Raw genomic sequence first — 19516 nt, 5'->3', positions numbered from 1 at the left:
GGCTAATTTGTTCAAGTTAGCCAAAACTGTGTCATGATTGACTTACCATATAGTCTAACATTAAAACTGAAATCTTTATGTTTGATTGTCTTCTCTTAAAATTTATTGTAAATCATTTATCCTGTCCTTTAAAGTATATTTTTCTGGATTCAGGTTATTTCACCATAGAACACATCTGGTATTTTATACTTGCATATGTGATTAAGTATTCTTACAAGACAAAAGCATATTTTAAACATATGTCTTCTACCTTTTTATAGAGATTCAGTGTTATATACTCCTAAACTTGAACACCAGTAAAGTCTTATAGTATGCATAATTGCCCATCAAGAGTTATTGTGTTGCTGGGTGGGATTAAAAACAACAACAAAAAAAATAGTCACTGCATGCCTGTAATTTCAGCTGCTTCAGAAGCTAAGGTTGGAGAATGGCAAGTTTAAAGCCAGCCTCGGAAACTTAACCCGAACCTGTTTCAAGATAAAAAGAATTGAGGATGAAAACTATTTTCATGAAATCTAGAAGGCAGATAAAATATTAAGATTGATTCTTAATTACTTTATATGTCACCCCCTGACCAGAATTTTACTTAGAGAAGTATTCAAATGACTCTGTTCATTACCACTTAGACAATTTAAGTGAAATTTTGAGCTATACCATCACTAATGCCAGCAAAGTATCAGGAATTGAAAACTTTTCTTATTCTGTATATTTGGAACCCATGCATTTTGTTGTTGTTGTTGTTATTATTGTTATTGTTTTGTTTTTTTAAGTAGTATTGAAAGACCCACCGATTCCCTGTCCAAGAAAGACGCACGAGGCACTGGCTGCAAACGCAAGAGGTTTATTCAGACACAGACGCCTGCGGGTGCTCAGCAAAACCTCAGCCGGAGCTTTGGTGAACTGGCACACCGGGCTTTGGGGTACAGGTCTTTTATAGGATAATGGGGCAGGTTTCGCGCGCGCGGGAAGTGACAGGTTTCTTATTGGTTATTTTGAACCCAACATATAGATTACCTAAAGGGCAAAGTTGTTTTTCACTTTATGTTCCTGGATAAACCTCATGACAGTTACATATTAACACTCTGGTTTTTCTGTTCCTGCTTATCATTATCAGTTCCTGTTTGTTCAGGCATGCCTTGGGATCTGCTTTTCTGTTCTTCCTCAACCATCCTGTCCCCTCACAATAGACTACCCTTAACTGATTAACAAATAGACCTCTCTTTACGTGGGTTAGCAACACGCCCTGATGGTTTCACAATGGGGCCTGGGGTTTCTGGGCTGGGGTCTTTCAGTATCAGAATTTTAGAAAATTTACCACAAAATATGATCTATATGTGAGATATTTAATAATAAATTTTGTTTTATCATGTATGCTCCATGACAGTGCTTAAGTTTTTTCTCTGAAGCACTTAAATGAAAGACTTTAGGATACATACTTTATCTTCAAAAACCTAGAAATTGTATTTGGGCTTATTTGTGCACAGTTAATGCCATTGTGAAATAATGACCTAAAAAATTCAGGTTTGTAGAAAAAAATGTCAAAAAGAAAATAAAATAGTCACACTTGAAAATTCCAAATTAAAGCTATACAGACCTTTTGAAAAGGTCACATCTGTGTTATATTTATAATACAGAATTCCCAATGGCAATTGTGGTAAGCATCCTGAGAATACAAATGATGCAATCTGGATTATTTTAAAATGCTTTATGTACTTTTTAAAATCTACCTTGAATATATGGAATATGAATATCAAAAACATGTAACCATGACTTTATCCTAATAGGAAGCTGAGGAAGAGGATGAAAAATGTGCCAAAGAGCTTGAGTCCTTGGAGAAACATAAGCACCTGCTGGAAAGTGCTGTTAATGAGGGCCTCAGTGAAGCTATGACTGAGTTAGATGCTGTTCAGCGGGAGTAAGTTCATCTCATCAAGATTTATTTGTTTATTAGTTGCTTATAATTTCTATATGTCTATATCTATTTTTTCCATTAATTCCTATTTGTGGTGGAGAGAGTGGTGAATAGAACTTAAGCAGAACAACTTAAAATGTTAGATACATTCTTCTACTGTTATAGTAATTGCCCGAAGGAAATGATTCATTTTAAATTTAATTGATTAGTGAATTTTAATCCCTGAAAACAAAATAACATTTTTAAAAAATATTTATATTTTTAGTTGTAGTTGGACACAATACTTTTATTCCATTCATTTATTTTTATGTGGTGCTGAGGATCGAACCCAGGTCCCCACACATGCTAGGCGAGTGCTCTACCAGTGAGCCACAATCTCAGCCCCACAAAATAACATTTTAAATCAATTCAAATAAATTTGACTTCTTGATAGTGAATTTTAATAAGCCCCACTAAACTTTTTTAAATTTCCTAGAAATTATGTGTATTATATAGTAAAATGTGATTATACTATAAATTATAGAGTCATTGTTCTGTAATACAACTTATACTTTGCTAATAATTGCCATGCTGTGCAAAGTAATGCAGTAAAAATTATAGCACTTATAGGAAAATTGGTATTAGGCACAACACTCAAAAACTACATCAGTGACACACATAAGCAAATAATGATGACCTAATAAAAACTTTTAGCATAACTGTAGACATGTTAAATACTTATGAAATATGCAATTGCAAAATAAACATGGGATCTTTCACCTTAAAAAGACATACAATTTGCTTTGAGAAATGGGGATTCAGTGGGTTGTAGCCTCTGAGTTGTTATGAGGAGGTAGAAGGAGATTTATCTCATATGGAATGGGAAATTTTATAACACTGGTTGTGGATGCATGTCATGATCACATTTGCAGTGAACTGAGAGAGTACACTTTTGAAGTATGTGCTTGTGTATATTTTGTGTGTACCTTAATGTCTGGATACAGCTGGGTGCAGTTTTCAACATTCATCAAATATTTCTCAAGTAGAAAATTGGCATAAGCCAGCACAAATTTGCATTATTCTCATATCCCTACCAGATTTTTGAAATTAATTTAAAGCTGCATAGGAAGAATTTTAGCCAAATTATGTATTAACTATAAAAATGTTGCATTCTTCCTTTGAAGAATATTCTGCTTTTTTGTGATTACATTGTGCAACCTAAAAAAAAGTCAACATACTAAATAATTAATCCATAATATTCTGTGTACATTGATATGAATATATACATTTTTCAAGTCTTATATGGCCCTCAAATAACTAAAAGACATCTCACACTGAGGTTGCAAGGACAATACTTGAGAAAGTGACACATCTTCATTTCTTTATTTGTAGTCTAGGGATAAAACACACAGTAGAGGTTTATTTGATCTCTATTTTGTTTTGAATTTGAATTCCTAAAGTTAAGATTTCTACTCCCCTCTTTGCAATTTTCTGTCTTCTCTTAAAAGCATTGTGTTATAGTCCATTTGGAGACTTAGGTAAGCTCATTTAGGACTGAGGATGAAGCTCAGTGGTAGAGCACTTGCCTAACATGCACAATTCCCTGCATTCCATCCCCAAAGCCACAAGATAAATTTTTGGTGCTTTTGGTTTTGTTGGCTTACAAAGCATCTTTGAAAAATATTATTTCTTTTAATGATTGATAACTAGAACTAAAGGAATTACATGTATAGTAAGCATCACAGACTAATCACAGCTTTGTTTTATTGAATATGAAAATAGGAAGTGTGCCAACTAGACCTGATATATTAATTTATTTTCCAGACAACTTAAAAAAAAAACGTGTTTTTTTTTTTTACCATTAATCATTTATTTTAATTTTGCAGCTCTGTCATTTTCTCAGTATGTTTTAAAATTATGATGACACCATAATGTGCACAAATTGACCTGGATGAAGGGGAAACGGATCCACTACTTAGAGAAGTTACTGAAGTACATTATTAGAGCTTAATTAATGCCAAACTGATTAAATTTGATTGCATTTTGCACAAAAATATTTTAAAGATTTTTTTCTTCCTACATTATATTTTATTTTTTTTTAAATTTTTTTTTAAATTATTTTTTATTGTAGGTTGTTCAAAACATTACATAGTTCTTGATATATCATATTTCACACTTTGATTCAAGTGGGATATGAACTCCCATTTTTACCCCGTATACAGATTGCAGAATCACATCAGTTGCACAACCATTGATTTACATATTGCCCTTCTGGTGTCTGTTGTATTCTGCTGCCTTTCCTATCCTCTACTATCCCCCCTCCCCCCTCCCCTCCCCTCTTCTCTCTCTACCCCCTCTACTATAATTCATTTCTCCCCCTTATATTTTTCCCCCTTTCCCCTCACTTTCTCTTGTATGTAATTTTGTATACCCCTGAGGGTCTCCTTCCATTTCCATGCCATTTCCCTTCTCTCTTCCTTTCCCTCCCACCTCTCATCCCTGTTTAATGTTAATCTTCTTCTCTTGCTCTTCGTCCCTACTCTGTTCTTAGTTACTCTCCTTATATCAAAGAAGACATTTGGCATTTGTTTTTAAGGGATTGGCTAGCTTCACTTAGCATAATCTGCTCTAATGCCATCCATTAAAAAAAAAACAAAAAAAAACGTTTTTATTCTTCAGGTACCAACTAGTTGTGCAGACTAACAATGAAGAAAGACAAAATGTCAGAAATAACTTGCAGCATCTTTTAGAAATGATTGCTACACATGTAGGGTCTGTGGAGGTAAGTGTGAAATTCTTTAAAACTTTAATATATTTCTGCTCTGTCTCTATAGGAATTAATATAGTTAATTTTATTTATATGAAAATATCTTAGTAAAAATTTGTCAGAAAAATTCTGTCTAATGGTGTGACCAGGGAATATAAGAGAATGTGTGTGCATTTTATAAAGTAATCTGTTTTGTTCACATAAATGACATACAATAATATTTTCATATCAACAATCTATAATGGTATTGCATAGGGCCATGTTCAACTTAACAAAAATATATGAGAACATTTGGGATTTAATTAAGATTGAGAAGAAAGATCATATGTTTATAATAAGTGTTTTTCCTTTCTGTAATTTCATGTAAATGCAGAATAAAGTATTTCTGAAATATGAGGTTTTGCCTTATCCCTAGCTTTCCAATAGCTTAGTAGTATACCAATAAAACTATTTATCCAGTGCTGAGGCTGTAGCTCAGTGGTAAAATTCTTGCTTCACATTTGTGAGGCACTGGGTTCAATCCTCAGCACCACATAAAAATAAATAAAGATACTGTGTGTTCATTCACAACTAAATAAAAAAAAATAACTATTCACCAAACTTATAATGCCAAGCCCTAAAAGCTAAGATAAATTCCTGAACCATAGAATTCCTGGGTACTTATTTTGGGTGATAATGTATTTCCAGTTGAAAATGGCTTAAAAAAAATACTCATCATATCACCTTAATAGGCTTTCGTTTGTTCGAAATATGAGCATATGCTGCCCTACTTCCCATCATCTCTCCTGAAAGACCTTGAAACTGCTGCTTTCAAAACACAAGTGAGAAAGAATTAATATCCAGAAATATGATGGCCTTTAAAAATAAATAAAAATAGTGAAAGACCCAAATGAAAATTTCACAAAAGCACAAATGAAGCAATAAACATGAAAATATATACCATATTCCACATTCAAGAAGTTGGCCAAAGCCTGGAGCAGTGGCACACACCTGTAATCCCAATAGCTTGGGAGGCTGAGGCAGGAGGATCATGAGTTCAAAGCCAGTCTCAGCAAAAAGCAAGGCACTAAGCAACTCAGCAAGACTCTGTCTCTAAATAAAATACAAAATAGGACTGGGCATGTATCTCAGTGGTCAAGTGCACCTGAGATTAGTCCGCAGTAAACCCCCCCCCCAAAAAAAAAGAAAAAGAAAAGTTGGCTAAAGATTAATGTTTAATAATTCCCAATGTAGAGAAGTTCTCATTTACTGCAGTGGTTGTATAAATTGATATAACAGTTTTAGAAAACAACATGGCAATCCTTAATATAACTATGTACCCTGGGTTTATTTTTTTTAATAACTTTATTTTATTTATTTATTTTTGTATGTTTTCTGATGGTCGAACCCAGTGCCTCATATGTGATAGGTGAGCACTCTACCGCTAGGTCACTGTATTGAGTTGAATAGTGCCACCCAGAATTCTTGTCTTACCACGATCTCAGAATATAACATTATTAGGAAGTAGAGTCTTTGCACAGGTAATTGGTTGAAATCATATTGGATTAGCACAGGCCCTAAATCCACTATCTGATATCCTTATAAGAAATCCATATGAAACAGAGGTAGAGATTAAAGTGAGTGATGCTGCTATAAGCTAAAGAGCACTAAGAATTTCCTGGAACTGCCATAAACGGAGAAGAAGCAACAAAGGATTCTCCCCTGTATCCTTCAGAGAGCACCATCCTGCTTACATCTTTTTTTTTTTTTTTTTTTTTTTTTTAGAAAGAGTGAGAGAGAATGACAGAGAGGGAGAGAGAGAGAATTTTAATATTTATTTTTTAGTATTTGGTGGACACAACATCTTTGTGTGTATGTGGTGCTGAGGATCCAACCCGGGCCGCACGCATGCCAGGCGAGCGGGCTACCGCTTGAGCCACATCCTCAATCCTCCTGCTTACATCTTGATCTCAGGCTTCCAGCCTGAAGAATTATGAGAGAATAAATGTCTGTTATTTTAAGCCACCTAGTTTGTGGTGATTTTTTTATGGTATCATTTACAATAGCAAAAAATAATAATAATAATAATAACATGGTATGCTAGTATCTTATGATTGCTAAAACTAATTATCACCAACTTAATTAATGTCTTAAAATAGCACATGTTCATTACCTTGCAGTTAGGGAGGTTAGAAGTCTAATGTGGGTTCACAGGGCTGCAGCCCTTCAAGGGATTTAGGGTAGAATCCATTTCTTTCCTTTTTCCAGCTTCTAGAGTTCCTTACAGTCCTTGGCTTGTAGCTCCTTCTTCTATCTTCAAAGCCAGCAGCAGGGTAGATTTCTCCTCTCTTCCCTCTTCTGTTTTCTTCTCTCTCTGGCTCTGATACAACTAATTCCCTCTTATAAAGACCTTGTGGTTACATTGGGCCTACCAAGATAATGCAGATTAATCACCTATTCTTGAGATTCTTAGTTTTAAAAAAGAAAATTAAAAACTTTTTAATCGCATCTGTAAAGTTCCTTTACCATACACAATAACATAGCCACAGGTTCCTGGAATTAAGGCATGATCAGCTCTGGGGAGATCATTGTTTTCAGCCTGCTATATCTGGAAATGAACAAAAAATTACTAATAGAAAGATAAGAAAATGTTGATTCAGTCATATTTAAATGCTATATAGCATTATATGAATAATCTATAGCTAGTACATCTGTGCACTAAGTGATCTTAAAATACTGAGTGAAAAACATGTCATAGAATATTATATTTAATAATTTCCAATAAGCACAAAGGTTGAAACCAGCACCCACTAAACCAAGATAGTCATGCATTGTATGACAGAAACACATTCATAGAAATATTTTTAGGCAATTTTGTCCTTTTCTGCACATCATATAGATCCCTACACAAACTAAGATGTAATTAGGTAATATATAATCTTATGAAACCACCATTATGTGCACAATACATCATTGTCCAAAACATCATTATGTGGTACATAACAACCTATTAGAGACACATACATATCTCTCTATGTGGTAAAAGTATAAAGAAAGTCAAAACATTCAGGCAAGTAATATCTCTAGGGAAGAAAAGAGGGGATCTCATTAAGAAAGGACACAGGGCCAACATACATGGTAGTTACAAGAATATTCTTTTTATTTCTATTGTTAACAAATATTTCACTCTTGTTTGTAAATTTCACACTTTGAACAAATTAATGTTTCTACATTAACAATTTCTAATTGTTTCTACTAGAAACCTCTTGAGGAGGAGATTACTAAAGTTGATAGAGAATATGAAGAATGCATGTCTGAAGATCTCTTGGAAAATATTAGAGAGATTACAGAAAAATATAAGAAGAATGCTGCTCTACTTAAGACTTCTGGTGAATGAAGATCAAGTGCTGATTATCCTTTATAAAAATAGTTTATTAACTGAAAATATGTAAAACCTGAAATTATGATAATTTCTTGATCATTTTTAGATGCAATAGCCAAGTTTTATATGTACCTATAGTTAATATAGTTAATAAAACTACATTTGTACAGTGTTTTTTTTTTTTTTTTATATGTCTTTGCCTAACTTCAACTGGTGAGAAGATAGGTAGTGTGGTCTAAATCAGAAATTAGCCAAGTACCCTGTGAACCAAATCAGACACAGTCATTCATTTACATTTTGTCTGACTGTTTTCCCACTCTAGTGGCAGAGTTGAGTATATACACAACAGAAATCTTGTGATCTCCAAGGCCAGAAATGTTGACTCTAAAGTCTTTTATAGGAAAAGATAACTGACCACTTGTATAAAGTATACATGGTTAGTATTGCCTAATTTTGAAACTTTTTGTTGTTTTTGTTTTGTTTTTGTACTGGGTATTGAACCCAGGGACACTTTAACACTGATCCACATTACAGGATCTTTTTATTTATTTATTTGTTTATTTCTTTGTTTGCTTTAATTTTGAGACAGGATCTCACTATGTTGTTGAAGCCAGCCTCAAATTTGTGAGACTCCCTAGTTCCTGGGAATACTGGCATGCACCACCATACCCAACTAAAACTTCTTAATGATGCTGGACACACAATAGTTCAACCCACTTCTGGTTTACAGCTGTATGGCTTTCCAAGAAGCTGAAGTTCATCTTTGCTCTTAAGCAGAAGAATATGCAATGTTAGTTAAGGGAATTAAAGGAAACAGAATTAAAGGAAATAACAAAATAATTTAGCTCAAACCCTCATTTTAGAGAAGCTCTGATTCATCTCAGGTCACACCTGGTAGTAGTGGTAGACACAACATTGGAACTTGGTTCTGGTGCACAATCTGAAATTTTAGATACAAGAGCCATGAAAAGTGAATATTCCCAATGCTAAGGAAGTTGTGTTTAGGATGGGGAATTTTTTAAACAGGTCTCAGTTGTTAGGCAATTCCTTAAATTGAACTGGCATCTGCCAGTTTATTTTTTCAGTACTATTTAAAATCTAATGTAATTCAGAACAAAAAACATGATAAAAAGAAAGGCATGAGAACTTGCAATGGAATTACAATAAAGGCTTATAAAGGAAGGCATTCAGCCTAAGAGCACAATGAACAAAGAAAGATCATAGTTGGAGGATAACTAATAGATATGACAAGATTAATGATTACTAGGTATTCTAGAATCTTGACTTACAGGATCCAGTAGAACTTTCTTCAAAAGAAATGGTTTGTGCATTGTGCAATATGGTACCAGCTCCCATAGTTATTTTTCACTTAGATGGTATCTGTGGCAAAAGAGACAAGAGCCTTGACACTCAAACTGAGTGGGGGGTGCAGCAGCATCACCATCACCTGTGGTCTTGTTAGAAGTACAAATGTTTGACCCCACTCAAAACCAACTAAATCAGAATCTGCATTTTTATAAGAGTATTAAAAATAAATTTTGAAAACATGTAAAGTTTTCATAAATTATGACATACCTGTAAAATGTTCATTACAATCAAGCTAATGAGCATCTATTACAACCAGAGTTTTCTTAATGGCTTTTCAGAATTTTTCCTCTTACCTCTGTAACTCCCCACCCCACCCAATCCTCAGGCAAGTACTGATCTTTCTATTACTAGGGATAAAACTCAAACTATAGATAGATATAAAACTATAGATAGATATAAAAACTATAGTGTTTACTGGAATTTTATACAAATAGTTATCAAAAAATGTACTTTTCAAAAAAATTTTAATTATTTTGTTTTAATTAGTTATATATGACAGTAGAATGCATTTTTACACTTTGATGTATCATACATAAAAGGGATATAATTTCTCATTTTTCTGAGTGTACATGTTGCAGACTCATATTGTTCATGTAATCACATATATACAACAAGTAATAATGTCTGTTTCATTCTAGTATCTTTCCTATCCCCACATCCCCTCCCCTTCTTTTCCATCACTTCCCTCTACCTAGTCTAAGGTAACATATTCTCTAGTGCCCCCTGCCTTATTATGAATTAGCATCTGCATATTAGAGAAAACATTCTGCCTTTGGTTTTGTGGGATTAGCTTATTTCACTTAGCATGATATTCTCCAACTCCAACCATTTGCTAGCAAATGCCATAATTTTACTCTCTTTAGAGCTGAGTAATATTCCATTGAATATATATATATATATATATACCACATTTTCTTTATCCAAATTCATCTATCTAGGTTGGTTCCATAGTCTAGTCTATTGTGAATTGAGCTGCTAAAAACATTGATGTGGCTGTGTCACTATAGTATGCTGATTTTAAGTCCTTTGGGCATAAACCAAGGAGTGGGATACCTGGGTCAAATGGTGGCCCCATTCCCAATTTTCTGAGAAATCTCCATAGTGCTTTCCATAAAGGACACCTCATTATGTTGGCCAGGCTTATCTCAAATTCCTGGACTCAAGTGATCATCCTTTCTCAGTCTCCTGAGTAGCTGTGACTACATGCATCTGTCACTATGCCTGGTCCATGCACTCTTGCATGGTTTCTTTCACTCCAAATATTTTGAGATTTATGCATGTTCTGTGTAACAGTTGTTCATTCCTTTTGAATTAATACACTCAGGTATCAAACCTATTGAAGGTCACTGGGTTATGTTATGGTTAGGATATAGTTTCCCTCCCAAGGCTTCCTGTGGTGAAATTTAACCCCCATCAGGAGAAATTAAGAGAATGGAAACTTAGTCCAACTTTGCTGCTTAGAGGCAGGACTTTTGGGAAGTACTTAGGTTTAGATTAATAATTTAAAATCATTAGGGTACAGCCCCTATAATTGAATCCTTGTGGTTTTATAAGAAAACAGACCAGAGGATGTACATTTACATGTTCTCTGTCATGTAATACTATGAGCTGCCTTTGGACTCTGCAGGGGGATGGAGGGGCTGTCATCCAATAAGGCTCGTAGACCTGTGCCTCTAGAACCATCTGCCATAATAAACCTGCCTCAGGGACTGGGGGTATATCTCAGTTGGTAGAATGCTTACCTTGCATGTATAAGTCCCTGAGTTCAATCCCCAGCACCACTAAAATAAATAAATAAATAAAAATAAACCTGCCTCGGGTATGGCATTATAGTGATGAAAAGCAGACTAAAACAAATTATTTAAAATTTCTGGCTATTACAAATAAAGCCATTATGAACATTCACATACAAGTATTCCTATGGATATATGCTTTCATTTCTCTTGGGTAAAATATACACAAGAGAGCTCCAGTAACAAATGTTTGGGGCTCTAGGATAAACTCTTGCTATCTGTGCAGAAGTGCACACCAGTTAAGAAACAGCTGTTGGCATATTACAGAGGTCTGGTAAAAACAACACATGAGCATGCGACAGTAAGTGCCTATGTATACTTCCCATTGTGACCCTTGTCATAATGTCAGACCCAACAGCCCATCACAAGATAGAAATAGTACCTCCAGGATTAGTCTGAACAAGACCAGAGGGCACAAATAAGCTGCCTAAGAAAGTTGAGGCCTTCTTTCCCCTGCAACAGTTGCACCAAAGCTTTCCCCCTAATTTTAACCTATGGACATCACAGAGTCCTATGCAACTAGCTGAAAAAGCAGGAAAAAGGTCCCAAGCTTGGCTTACAGATGAATTCGCCAGTTCTATGTGGATTCCAAGGAGAAAACTCTCAGCAGGTACTTTGCAGCCACATTAAGAGGTGACCCTGGAAGCCTTCCAGGAAATATTTTCTTAATGGGTTTTCTTCTTGTAGAAGTGGCCTGAGATGAGAAGACATGGAGATTCTCAAATAGTGGCCAATGGATTGGCCATGGCCCCAGGGCCTAGAAGGCATAGAGCTGATGAAAAAACAGGAGTCAGTTTTATGTGTTAGAGCCAAGTTTACAAACCGAGTTGGCACAAAGTGAAGACTTCTGCATCACATGTCAATACCCACCAGAAAACAGCTACAATAGAAGAGATACTGACAAAATCACTCAGTCAGTTGAAGTTAAGCAAAACTGATGTAATTGGACACCCACATGGCCATGCTTCAGAAATGGAAGTCATATGTATGCCCAATAGCCAGGATTCATATTTACAAGATTGATCTAGTGACCTACTTCTGAATGTTCATCTTGTCTGCAACAGAGAATGATACTGTGCCTCTGATAAGTATTATTCCTTAAATAGACCAAATGACCATTTGATGACAAGTTGACTCCATGAGTCCTTCCATCCTAGTAAGACTAGCACTTTATCCTCACAAGGATAGATCACTATTATGGGAAATGAAACACAATATATTAAAACATGGAATATTACTAAAGTAAAACCCTGAGGAAAATTCATAGTTTTAAATACACTTTTAAGAAATAATTAAGGGCTGGAGTTTTGGCTCAGTGGTAGAGTGCTCACCTAGCACATATGAGACACTGGCTTACATCCTCAGCACCACATAAACATAAATAAATAAAATAAAGTTATTGTGTTGATCTACAACTAAAAAAAATTAAATAAATAATTAAGAATCTAACTCAAATTTTAGGGAAAAACATGAAACTAATTGAAGCAAAGCAGAAGATAATTATTAAATAAAAAGCAAAAACTAGTCAGTATAAAAACAGACATACTAAGTTTAAAAATAATAATTGAGATGCCCTTTTCTCCCCATGGAATCTCAATCCCTACCATTATATGGGGTTTAAGGAATGCCTGATCTGGAAGCAATGAATTCCACATATATAACATTGGTCAGTGAAAGAAATGTAGGAGTGAATCCATGACAATGGAAATATTGACTATCATATACTGACCTAGAATGTCTGGAACAGACTTCTAAAGATGCAAGTGATATGCATGTTTGGAGAAGTAACTGAAGGCATCCCACAATATACAACCCAGGGGCTGTGGTTGTGGCTCAGTGGAAGAGTACTTGCCGAAGCACTGGGTTCAATTATGACACCACATAAAAAAATACACAAATAAACAAGATAAAGCTATTGTATACATCTACAACTAAATGTATATATATTTATATATATTTATACAACCCAGTTTTGGGGCTGGGGCTGTAGCTCAGTTTTGGAGCACTTGGCCACACATGTGAGCCACTGGGTTAAATCCTCAACACCACATAAAAAGAAAGAAAGAATGATATTGTGTCCTTCTGCAACTAAAATATATATATAAATACAACCCAGTTTTAAATCGCAGTCCTCTATATGGGCTTTATTCCCAGTAAGAAAAATACATGGGGGTTAAATCAAGTAGTGGAACCAAGATTTGTTCTATATAACATTAGTCTCCATGATCCAATGGTGATTTTGTGATTCCCAAACTCTGCAGGATTAAAGGTCCTATTCCCAAAGTAGACATATTCTTGCCCAAAGTACCATAAATCTGCCTGTTACAGCTACCATTTACAGCTGCCACCACAATACTTTGGACTTCATGTGCTTGGAGAGCAGGAGAAAAATAAAGAAGGCACCAACATGTCAGAGACAAATTACCTATTCACCAAGGAACTAGACCAGCTTTTGTACAATGATGGCAGAACCAGGTGATCCAATGAGCACTTCTAGTATGCTCTTGCCTCATTGTGACTTTGAACAAACAAGTAGAACAAACCCAAAAGAGAAGTGCATTCATGAACTTTAAGTCATAGCATTGAGTAAGCCCAGTTGGCAGTTGGGAGTAAGGGAACTGGGGATGGAAAATGAAAGAGAGAGAAGATGAAAGCTAGTTATGGCCCAGAGATCAACTGTAGGAATAGAGGCTGTCAATCTTCCTGCTAACCCCACTCTCACATCTCTTAAGAAATGCCCATGGAAGAGTTATGCCCTAAGCCTGTGAGAAGTGGATATGTTTGGCGAAGTGTGGCTCCTATGAGAATGTGCCTCACAGATTTGCCAACAGGGAGCAAATTGACTTTGGCTCAAGAATTCCATTATAGCTTTCCACAGCTTCCTCAGAAGACTCAGCAGTATATAAAACTTTAACCCAATTTTCTCTCCCTCCCCTTCATTGCTTTGTGGTTGGATAAATTTCTCAGATTTTCTGGCACATTTAATCCACCTTGGTTTGTTTCTAGGAAGACTTGCACTAAAAGATTTATAAATTAGAGAGATTCTTTTTCCATAGTACTGGAGAGTGCACCTAGTAGTTCTCTATCCTGAGCTACGTCCTCAGACATTTCTGGTTTTTTTTTTTTTTGTTTTTTGAAATAGAGTCTAAATTGCCAATGCTGTCCTCAAACTTGGAATCCTCTGTCTCAGCCTCCAGAGTTGCTGGGATTGCAGTCATTTGCCATTGCCCAGATGGGGAGGCTCAGCTAAAAAAAGCTGGGCATATTTTTCTTTCTTTTTTTTTTTTAAATAATTTTTAGTTGTAGTTGACACAATACCTTTATTTTATTTATATGTGGTGCTGAGGATCGAACCCAGGGTCTTGCACATGCCAGGTGAGCGTTCAACCACTGAGCCACATCCCAGCCCCATATTTTTCTTCTTGCTGAAAGCCCTTTTGGTTTTTTTTAGCTTTGCTTCATAAAAGTCTTATGGGGGGGGGGCGGTACCGGGGATTGAACTCAGGGGCACTCAACCACGGAGCACTCAACCACTCCCCAGTTCTCTTTTGTATTTTATTAAGAGACAGGGTCTTACTTGAGTTGCTTAGTGCCTCACCGTTGCGGAGTCTGGCTTTGAACTCACAGTCCTCCTGCATCAAGATGCTGGGATTACAGGTGAGTGCCACCTAGGTATCTTTGCACCACCTAAGTATCTCGTCTTATTATAAGTGTGTCTTTTCTTCTATTCTACTTTCTATGTGTTTGTGGTTTGTATATAATAAAGATATTGATTTCTACATATTTATCTAATTTGTCACAAATTTACCAATCTTATTATTCAATAGTTATGTTGTGGTTGAATCTCTTGGTTTTTTAAATTATAATTCCTGCAAATAGTAACAGCTTTACTTACATCTTTTACTTATACTTCCAATTTCCTTTTGTCTAATTTTCTTCGCCAGTTGATCAAATACAAGAATGCTAAATACTAGTTGTGAGAGAGACCATTCTTGATTTTTTCCTAATTTTAGTGATGATGCTTTGAGTGTTGTCTCATTAAATCACAATCACAACTTTTGTGATAAATGATATATATGCTGATAAGGAAGCACCCATTTTTTCCCTCATTTTATTATAGTTGTTGAATTTTATCAAATGACTTTTAAGCATCTATGACATTGCTATATATATGTTTTCTCTCTGAAGAGTTTGTATGATTATATTCCTAGCACATTAACTATTCTTGCATCGCTAGAATAAATCCTATGAGATAATGGTGTTGCTTTCCCTTTTTAACAGAAAGGGTCTCACCGACTTGCCCAGGCTAGAGTACACTGGTTATCTACAGGTGCTGTCCCTCTACTGATACATAGTGTGGACAACTTATCAGCCCAATAGAAACTTGAACTTCTGAGTCTGAGTGATCCTGCTGCCTCAGCCTCCTAAGTAGACGTGCCATTGTGCCTAGCTGTATTTATTTCTTTTAATATGCTCCTGGACTCTCTTAATATCTTATTTGAACTTTATTTTTTGAATTGATAGTCATAAGTAAGCATGGTGATATGGTAGTTTTTAATTTTTGTCAGGTTTTAGTACCAATATTATACTCACATCAAAGAAAAAAGACATTTTTTTTTACAAATAACATAAAATATTCTGGAATAACTTAAAAATATTAAAATAATATGATTTCTTTTTTTTTCTTTTTCTTTTTTTTTTTTTGGTGCCGGGGATCAAACAAAGGGCCTTGTGCATGCAAGGTAAGCACTTCACCAACTGAGCTATATGCCTAGCCCTAAAATAATATGATTATTTAATTTGGTATAATTTTATATCTGAGTGGGTTGCTTTTTAAATATGTAGTTCTTGGGCAATTTTTCCTAGGTTTTGATTTGTTTTGTTTGTGGTACTGAGGATTGAATCCAGGAGTGCTCTACAACTGAGCTGCATCCCCAGTCCTTTTTTTTTTTTTTTATTTTGAGACAGGGTCTTGCTAAATTGCTGAGGCTGACCTCAAACTTGTCATCCTCCTGCCTCAGGCTCCCACGTTGCTGGGATTACAGGCATGCACCATTATACCCAGCTTTATCTGGTTCTTCTAGAACTCAGTTAAAGATTTTGTTTCAAATATCTTCTGTAGATTTGTAAACTGTATTATCTTTTACATTCTTTATTTAATCCAATTTCTAAAATTGATTTGCACAGAACTCAACAAAGTAATCTATTGTGATTTTTTTCCACATGGTTCTAGAAAACAATAAAACAAAATATATGAATTAATAATTTATGCAAATTATTAAAATTTAAAAATTAAACTTTTTGCTTATTTGAACTCTCTCCTTTTTCCTAGAATCAAAATGCTAATGATTTCTCTATTGATGTTTTTAACTTAATACTTGTTTTTTTTTAATTGTAGATGGACACAATACCTTTATTTATTTATTTTTTATGTAGTGCTGAGCCCAGGGTCTCACACATTAGAGGCAAGTGCTCTATCACTGATCCACAACCCCAGCCCTTGTTTCTGTTTTATAACTGGATAAATTTTTGCTTTTTTTCTGTACTAATTGACTTCTGCTTTGCTTTAATTTACTGGGTTGGTTTTTCCTTTCTAATTTTTGAGTTAGATTTTTATTTTTTTTAAATGGTGCTAAGGCTTAGACTCAGGGCCTTACACATGCCAAGGATGCTGCCCTGTACCACTGGCTATATATAGTATAGCCTCACATTCTTTTTTTTTTTTTTCAGAATTTTCTCTGTGGGATGTCACTTGGGATGACTTGCTTACCCATTTAGTAGGCAAAAGAGATCTCCCAAGTGGAACAAGTTGAAATCAATAAAAATGATTGTGAAGCAACTTAGCAAGGCATCCAGGAACTCAGGCAGTCCTCCAAGGAATTTGCAAAATGATAACATCACCAAGCAGGTAGCGAACACCTGTAATCCCAGCAGCTCAGGAAACTGAGGAAGGAGGATCGCAAGTTCAAAGTCAGCCTCTGCCATGGCGATGCACTAAGCAATTCCATGAGACCTGTCTCTAAATAAAATATAAAATAGAGCTAGGGATGTGACTCAGTGGTTGAGTGCCACTGAGTTCAATCCCCAGTACCCAATAATAATAATAATAATAATATGAGTAGAGTGAAAGGGTCTTTCAACTACAGTCCTGTCAACTACTTGGCAACTACTTGGGATCTGGTCAATGAAATTGCCAAGCAAGTGGTATGTAGTTAAATTTGGGATGGTAAAATGGCTCATGCCAATGTGGTGGTGCAGCCTGTCATCCCAGCGGTTTGGGAGGCTGAGGCAGGAGAATCATTGGAAGTCAACCTCAATAAAAAGCGAGGCACTAAGCAACTCAGTGAGACCATGTCTCTAAATAAAATACAGAATAGGGCTGGGGATGTGGCTCAGTGGTAAAGTTCCCCTGAATTCAATCTCAGTACCCCTCCCCCACCAAAAATGCTTTTATCAAGCAACTGAGTTTGCAGAGGACAAGTGGCACCACTCTTCTGTGAGAGGGGTATGGTAGTGGAGTTGTTTATTCTTTACAAACCTAACAACCTCTGACTAGAGAGAAAGATATCAGCTCTAAAGCAGGAGACTCCACCCACCAGATTTGTGCAGGATTAAGGAACAAATGGGGAAGGCCCATTACTGGAGTGCCTCTGAGGGGGAGGTGACAGCTCCTTGTTTGTGGAGGGTGGGATAATAAGTAGCTCTCCACTGACAGCCTTTCCAACTCCTGAGAAAGGAGGGAGATACCCATGCTAAGCCAGTCTGTTCACTAGTAGAAATTTTTGGGTTACTCTGTTTAAAAGAGGATATGAACCAGAGCAGTGTCCTCGCAGAAGGGTGTCATTGTGGGAAAAACCACTCCTTCCTTATCTTTCATCTTCAAACATAGAATGAGTAACTATGTTATGCATTAAAGAATAAGTTATTTATATGGACACTTGAGAAAAGCTTCATTTTGCTCACAAAAAAAGAAAGAAAGAAAGAAAGAAAGAAAAAGAAAAAAGAATGCACTGAATTGGAAGATAAATAAACTAATTTTAAATTGGAATCCCTAGATATCAGTCAACTTCAGTAGGGAAAATGAGAGAAAGTCTTTTTTGAGTTGGTTTTCCAGGAAAGGTCTAAGTCATATAAATCCTGGAAAAGGAATTCTAATTTCTACACCTACAATCTTAATGCATCCACTTCTGGAATGGGGTATGAAGAAGTGGAATAGGGGCTGAGGATGTGGCTCAAGTGGTAGCGTGCTCGCCTGGCATGCGTGAGGCACTGGGTTCGATCCTCAGTGCCACATAAAAATAAAGATAAGATATTGTGTCCACCTTAAAAAAAGAAAAAGAAGTTAAATAACTATTTACTTGAGATAGTCCATTTTCAGGAGAAGAAGAAAAGATGTGGAATGAAATCAGGCTGGAAATGAAGTTGGCTGTGGAGAAGGCAAAGGCTGGTTGGTTGTCTCTGACATATCAGCCTGGAGTCCCCAGATGGAAGGTAGTGAGCAAGGGGTGGATCCTGAGAGCAAAAAATCCAAATATTCTACATCTGTGGATAAAGAGAGGGTGAGCAGGGCTGGGGATGTGGCTCAAGCGATAGTGCACTCACCTGGCATGCGTGTGGCCTAGTTTCGATCCTCAGCACTACATACAAACAAAGATGTTGTGTCTTCCGAAAACTAAAAAATAAATATTAAAAAAATTCTCTCTCTCACACTCTCTCCTCTCTCTCTCTCTCTCTCTTTCTCTCTCTCTCTCTCTCTCTCTCTCTCTCTCTCTCTCTCTCTCTCAAAAAAAAAAAATAGAGGGTGAGCAATTGAGCAACTGGGACCCAAAACCAGCTTGTTCTTGGGTCTCCCCTTAAGTAAATGTAAACGTATATCCTGGAGCAAAGAAAGGGAAATTGGGGAGTTTTGTCAAGCAAATGGGAAAATGTGGCTTTGAAGAGGAGAGGCAGGAGACTCTAATTCTATGGGACAGACACTCTGAGAATTAGAGAAGCCAGCCAGAACTAACAAAAGCTAGTTAAAGCCCAGTAGCTATCTTACTCACAGATACTAGTTGTTTATTGAACTTACTGTTGCAACAAGAAAATGGTCATGAGATATCTCTGTCAGATAGAGTGGGGAGGAGCTTGTTATAGTGTTGGAGTTTGTGTGGGTTGCTTGTAAGAGGAGACTGCTAGTTTTTGCAAGTTCAGTATACCCTTTATTAAATTTGGTTAGAAACATTGTTTTGTTAGCCTTCTCCCTGTCCTATTGAAAACATCATTCATTAGAGTCTGACTCTTAGCAGAATCTGGCAAGCTCTGCTTGGAGTTAAGAGTGCTGGTTGGAGAAAGTA

General features: G+C 36.0%; 1 pseudogene; it reads left to right on the top strand.

The window, feature by feature from the left end:
- Positions 1-8034, top strand: part of LOC143380638 (kinetochore protein NDC80 homolog) — a 41712-nt pseudogene extending 33678 nt beyond the window's left edge.
- The last annotated feature ends 11482 nt before the right edge of the window (positions 8035-19516 follow it).

This window comes from Callospermophilus lateralis, chromosome 14 (assembly GCF_048772815.1).
Source record: "Callospermophilus lateralis isolate mCalLat2 chromosome 14, mCalLat2.hap1, whole genome shotgun sequence".
NCBI classification, from domain to species: domain Eukaryota; kingdom Metazoa; phylum Chordata; class Mammalia; order Rodentia; family Sciuridae; genus Callospermophilus; species Callospermophilus lateralis.
Note: the sequence above shows the minus strand (reverse complement) of the source record. Positions and strands in the feature narration are given on the sequence as shown.